The sequence below is a fragment of the Mauremys reevesii genome, linkage group 7 (genome assembly GCF_016161935.1).
Source record: "Mauremys reevesii isolate NIE-2019 linkage group 7, ASM1616193v1, whole genome shotgun sequence".
NCBI classification, from domain to species: Eukaryota; Metazoa; Chordata; order Testudines; family Geoemydidae; genus Mauremys; species Mauremys reevesii.
Genome location: NC_052629.1, coordinates 70224076 through 70230816, shown reverse-complemented (window position 1 = coordinate 70230816; position 6741 = coordinate 70224076). Strand labels below are relative to the sequence as shown.

Sequence of the window (6741 nt, the reverse complement as noted above, 5' to 3'; positions counted from 1 at the left end):
TGTAGGCTGTAGTCTTCGCAGGCTGCTTTGTTAAACCACAGCACCATTAGCTGCGCTAGTGGAAGGAAAGGATTCATTGGATCAGGGATGATTGAACTGCTCATGAACTGCTCTCACTTTCTCACTCTCCAACTTTGCTCTGAATTTCCTTCAGCTTGCTTTGCAATAACACCAAACGGCCACTAGGTGGCCCTATATCAAACACGTGGTAGCCCCCAATCAGGATGTGTATTAGAGCCCAGTCACACATTTGAAAACCAATAGAGGGTTTTGCTGAGTGCCTAAATACATAAGCGTCCGACTCAGGGTCTTGGTTCAGCAGGTAGATAACTCAGGGGTAGCTGAGCAAAGTGTTTAAAAACTGATCACTCACATCATGACATTTCAGCCTGGAAAGCCAGTTTTTTTATTGCCGAAATTGAGACTAGGAGTCCTGTATAAAATCTACTTCCCTGACTTAACGGCTGTGTCACAAGCTCCCTGCTACACTGCAGGTCCCTAACAGCGTCACGGCTGTGAATTTAGCTCTCCGAACGTGTAAAATGGACCACAGCAACCGTTCCTGTCTAAGCCACCCATCACACGCCAAGATGCATCGTCCATTAATTCTAAGGGAGAAATGTTGCTTAGCAGTGAATACAAATGGCTTGATTGGCCAGTGCTGTGATTTTGCCCAGTACAAAGCAAGGGTAAAACATTTGGTAACAGTTTACCCCCACTTTGCCTGGAGCATTGGAGGGCACGAGGGGATCTGGCCCGAGGAAGAGTTCTAAATGGGACAGTTCTAAAGAGTTCTAAATGGGGGGGAATGAAAAATATAAAATGCCAAAAGATTCATTTGGGGGCTTGTTATTGTTTTTGATTAGGTGGAAGGAGACCTGGATGTTCTCAGCACACCAGGGTTGAGGCAGGCCTAGCTGCAGGCACCAGGAGGACTGGATACATCACAGAGCCAAAAGGGATAAGAGTTCAGAAGAGGCAGATCAGTCATGTGACTGCGTCGGAGTCGGAGTTAGTGTCAGCCTCTGTTAATTAGCTGTCGTTTCTCCTCAGTTACAGAGCAGGGAGAGCAGGTCCCAGGCCTTCCTCTCTTCCTCCCCTAGCTCCAGGGAAAGGGGGCTCTGGCTTGGAGACAGGAACACCAACAGCACCTGGGATAGGTGCAACTAATGGAGAGCACCAGCAGAGACATTGAGCCTTACACACCTACAACATGGTGCACTCCTACATCCCTCTCACACACTGTTACACACCTGCATCCCACAGGCAGAGATACATATACCTCAAGACCCGCACAGGCATATGAACACAGATATACACACCCTGCCCTATAGCCCTTCACACACATGGGTCCCTGAGAGCGAGCTCACAGCTACATAATGATACACACAGCCTTGCTGACCCAGATCTAGGCATATGGGGCCAGATCCCCCACCTGGTGTTAACCACATAGCTCCAACTGAAGTCACTGGAGTTCCATCAGTTCCCACCCGCTGAGGATCTACCCTGTACAAGAGCACTTACGTTCTTGAGTACATCTGTAGCCAAATGCACAACAGCCGCTCCTGTCTCAGATTAGATAGGCAGCTCACCCAAATCAAGGCAGTCCAATGCAATAATACGTTGTTGGCATGACCAGCTGCACAAGCGATGCCAGCACAGAAAAGAGATCAAGACCTCAGTGCTTGCCAGCAGGAGACACAATACACCAAGCACGTACCCAGCATAGGGCTCCGTTCTGCTGCTTGGGGTGAACTTTATGGGAAGTTCATCTTATGTTAATGATCAAATAACAAGTCTGAACAAGCCTTATTCATCTCCTTTAAAAGTCCCATTTGGGTTGGGCCAGCTTGTGCATTTATTGGTAGCCACCCATTAAAAGATCGACTTGCTCCTGACAGAAAGATCCCAATGGAAGGATGTCCCATACTTGATTTCTCCATGCTGCTAATGTTAGAAGAGCAGTCCTTTCCCGAAAATGAGCTAGCACACCTCTGGCTGCTAGTAGTAGTTGTGTTATCAGTGGATCCTTCTCCTTCCTTTTGGCCCCTAACATAATAGAATCAGGTCATGTCTACACTTGTATACTGTACCAGCAAAGTGCTCCTAATGTGTACGCAGCTCATACCCATACAGCTGTGCTCTGAATGGGGATAGTAAAACCACGCAGCAGAGTGATCAAGCTATACCGGTAAAAACATAGGTATGCACTAAGGCAGTGGGTTCTCAACCAGAGGTCTGGAGTCCCCTGGGGGGCCGAGATCAGGTTTCAAGGGGACCACCAAACCAGGGCTGGCATTAGACTTGCTGGAGCCCAGGTGCAGAAAGCCGAAGCCCCACTACATGGGGCTGAAGCCTAGGGCCCCGAGTCCCACCACCAGGGGTTGAAGCTGGAACCTGAGCAACTTAGCTTTTCGGGGCCCTCTGTGGCCTGGGCCCCCAGGTAATTGCCCTGTTTGCTACCCTCCAATGCTGGCCCTGGCTTTTATATGCAGAAGAACAGTTGTTGCGGCACAGGTGGGCTGTGGAGTTTTTATATCATGTGGCGGGTGGGGGGGCTCAGAAGGAATAAGGTTGAGAACCCCTGCACTAGAGGCTTCTGCCAGCACAGCTGTGTCGGTCAAGGATCACATGCCTTCATACCCCTGCCTGTAGTGTAGACCTGGCCACACTCTGGGTCCTATGAGGAGTCTAACTGGAATTCTCCTGGAATGTCTATTTATTATTTTCCTCCAAAATATTGTCTCCTCCCTGGGGAGATTTGTCATTATTGTTCCTTCCTGATTTGGTCACCATATAGCTTGATGTTTTCTATCTAGGCACCTATATAGCTTTGGTCACCTGAGTACCTTACAGTCCTGCATGGAAAGGTAAGAAAGGTGTCCTGCAAAGGTAAGAATCCTCCCCACTTTAGGGAGCAGTTGAAGGAACTTGCCTGAGGTGGTCCAGGAAGCCTGCGGCTGAACCAAGCATTGAACCCACATCTATTAAGGCCACTAACCCACCCTCCCTAGCCCTGTGCCAGTTCCGTGCCTCCTTCCTCACTCCCAGGGCCATGCAGCTCGGCTGCTGCTTCTTCCCTGGAAAGACCAATTGTTTCAATCGTTCTGAGGCAGTTTCTTGTTCACACTCTGGACGCTGGAGTAGAAAGTATTCCCATGCGCCCATCTCTGCTCTGGCACAGGAGTTATGCCATCACCCCTCTTGCAGTTTGCACTATGCTCTGCCACCTCCTAGCTCCCTTCTCTAGGTTTTGGTCACTGCCTTTTGGGTTTGGTGCCGCTCTGCCTGCATTTTGTATGTTTCACTTTGGTGAGGCAGCTACCAGTGATCTCTGCAGGGAGCCAGGGCAGCCCAACAGGTTGCTGGGTTAGATCTTTTCTTCCTAGCGTCATATATATTGGTGGTTTGGGTTTTGGCCTGGCATGCTGAGCATTGATTGGTTTGGGGCGAGGCTGTTTCTTTCCCTGCAGGTTGGTATGGCATGGCCCCAAGGGGTTGATGTTACGTGAGAAGGGATGATGGTTTGGTTGGAAGTTCTGGACTACTAGTGCTGCGCAGTAGAGGGAGTGCGTGCTGTTTTGGCTGAGGCAGCTCCAGAAGCAGAGTGCCTTGATGTGGATGGAGACTTGCCCTGGTTCTGCCCTCCGGGAAGCACTGAAGTGAGCAGAGGGCTGGCAGATCTGTAGCTGCACAGTGCACCCATTGGGGTGGTGCCCTCAATGGCATGGTGGAGTACTTAAGTTGGGCCACAGACTTCCCTCCCTCGGGACTTATTCTGTCACATCTGTGTTATGGGGGAGGGGGATTGTGTTCAGCTCAGGGCTTCTTCCCGTGCGGTAGTTCAACTCGCCAGCCAGCCCGGGAGCAGAGCATTTCATGCACACTTGTTTGCAGCGCCTGCCTTTCCTGACTGAGCTCAGAGCCCAGCTTGGCAAAACAAGGGCTATGGCGCCCCCTGCTGCCCAGAGTTACCCTGTTCAAACCCAGTTGGTGTGCCTTTCCAAGTGCCTGGCCATTCCCTGGTCATGGGGAGGGTCACGCCATCTCCCTGGGTGGCTTCAGAGCAGGTGGATGTGTGCACCCCGCTCCCCCGAAAGCAGTCACTTCCTTCGTCTGGGCAGCTCTGGCAAAGCTTTTCTGGGAGTGAGAAAGGCATATGCTCTAAAGCCACCTCCAACTTCATCTCATTTGCTCCGTCCATCCCCTAAGAGATCTGTTTCCTTTTGTTCTAGACCCTCCCTGATCTGTAGCTCGGTGGCCCGAATTTCCCTAGATTCCCCATTTCTCCTGGGACCATTGCCCTGTTGGGCAGTTTCCCCTCCTTTGACAGGACCAGGCCACTCCTCCTCTTCCCAATGCGCTGCCTTCAGTGCAGGGGTAGGGGATTAGGATACAGACCCCACCCTGCCAACGCTTGGCCAGATGCACGTTCATTTCTATTCCTTTTCATTCTTCACGGAACACGTTATAATCTTTGATCATCATTTGTTTAAATTGTATAAGTAATCTGCCCAGTTTTAATAGGATTTTTCTATGAATCGGCAACAAACCATGAAATGTGATATTTTCACCATGACCGACCCAGGAAATTAGTCAACTCTGTCCTTGATTTACATGGGGCCCTGCCAACTTCCCACAGACCAGAGAGGCAGTGCCTTGCTGCCTGCTCTCCCTGGCTTTCCAGTCAGCCTGCTTTCCTTTCCAAGCAGCGATGTGTAAAGCATACCACCAAGAACAAGGCTTGCAATCTCAGACAGACAGAACCTGAGCGAGCAGTGGCAGGGTGTCTGGTATAGCCAACCCCAAGTATCCCAAAATCATGAGTCAGGTCTCCCAAAAAATCATAAGATTGGCTGTACAGGGAGAGGTGCTCTCTCAGGTTCCGAAGGGACAATCCCATAGAGGGCTTTCCCAAAGAAATGTGGAGAAGTGGTGGGGATCCAACTTGGGCAAATAGCCCCAGGTTTATAAGAGCCTAGTGCTAGCTGCTTAAACGGGGCAAGAGAAGAAATTTGTGCTTCAAGCACTTTCCTTTGTGCACCAAAGGGGGCAAAGAGCCCTCACATATTGAGTGCCCATGGACACATTGCCACACGTGATCCCTAGTTCCTTATACATCCACGGGGCAATCCCCACCAGAAGTGCACATGTGTGCGCACACCACCACCACACAGGGCCATATCTCTTCAGGTGCAGGTGGACACGTTAGAATGGGGCTAGGCCCCCAAGTCTGCCTGCCACTGTCTCGGTGTTCACAGGCACTGCTGAGGCCATGCTCTCTAGCAGACTGGTGGAGCCCTGCCCATGGCCCAGGGGGAGGCTGCGGGTCTGACACTCTCGCCCTCTTGTTGGTTTAGCTTATAAGTGCGTTGGGGCAGGGACCGTCTCTCGCTGTGTTTGTACAGTGCCCAGCACAGTGGGGCCCAGGCTCAGGTGGGGCCTGCGGGTTGTCCTCTAATAGCGCCGCCAAATGGGCTGAGTGGGTGACAGCGACGCTGCCCTGGGACGCTCCTAGACAAGCCCTTGCCTCTCACACCCACAAACAGCAGTAACTAAACCCCAGCTAGCTAGGATGCTGTCCCTTCACTCCCACTCCGCCTCCAGCGACTGCTCCCCCAGGTAGCCGGCGCAGGCATTCACGCTGTGCCCTCCCCGCTGTGTCCCCCTCTCTCCGCTCCCCGGCTGCCAACGCTCCCTAAGGGTAGGTTTTATGTTTCAGCCCTGCCAGCCCCTCCACTCGCACCAAGTCAAACTTCACCCAAAGGAAGAAGCAAGCGGCGGGAGAGAAAGGAAGAAAGGAAGGCCCCGAGAGGCTCCGGCTACTCCAATCAGGTCACTGTTTCCCTACCAATTAGGACAGATGCAAAGCACGTTATTAAAAATAGGTCTGCGGGCCCATCTATGCTGATTATTGTCCTCTCTTTCCATCCCCAGCCAACTCCATTAATTAATAAAGAAACTGCCAGAGAAAGGGGGAGGCAAGGATCTCCCTGACTGGAGCCTCCTGTTCAGAGAGTTCAAGAGAGAAATTGGACACTTGAGCCCCTCTGCCGGTTTCCATTGTGTGTGTTTTTCCTAATGAACGGTTTAGTGATGCGGGGCTGGAAGTCAGCTCTCCCCCACCCCCCACCCCTTCTTGTTAGCCACCCCTCCTCCCCTCTTCATTAAATGACCCACTAAGCTTAATGCTTAACCCTCTCGGGAAGAGGCAAGTTGTCCTGGGACAGCCTTCCTCTCCAGCTGCCTCTAGGATCCTCTCAGGTTTTTGAGAAGGGGGGGCCCCCTAAGCAGGGGTTGAGGATATAACCCCAGAGCAAGCCCCATCCCAGGTGTGGGACACCAAACTGAGGAGTTCCTAGCTTCACTGAGGTCCATAGCCATTTTGCCCTGGACTTCCACAGGGCCAGACTTTCACCCTGAGCCTGCGTTGTAATGAACAGGGGAGGGGAAGGAGAGAGGGCCCCGGAGTGGGTGCAGGGGACTGTTGCTGGTTGCTGTGTCTGTAGATGATTTGGAGGAGGAAGGTGCTGTATGTTGGTGATGTCTGGGGTTAACGCTAGGCTGCTGCGGTCAGTGAAAGCTTGGGAGGGTTGTAAGAAACCTCAGATGATAACTCATATTTGTAATAAAGAAAGTGCTCGTCCCATCCCCATCCAGGCACCTCTGCAGGACTCCTCCCCAGCCAGGAACTAATTTATCCTCCTAACCTTTGCCCAAGAGACAGGGCAGTGTTATTAC

The 6741-nt window shown here is 51.8% G+C and overlaps 1 long non-coding RNA gene across 1 annotated transcript; it reads left to right on the top strand.

Moving 5' to 3' along the window:
• The first annotated feature begins 811 nt into the window (after nt 1-811).
• LOC120369119 lies at nt 812-5852 on the top strand. Its single transcript, XR_005582937.1, has 3 exons — nt 812-1011; nt 2820-2870; nt 5723-5852. It is a non-coding gene; the product is annotated as an uncharacterized LOC120369119 (long non-coding RNA).
• Nucleotides 5853-6741: the final 889 nt, after the last annotated feature.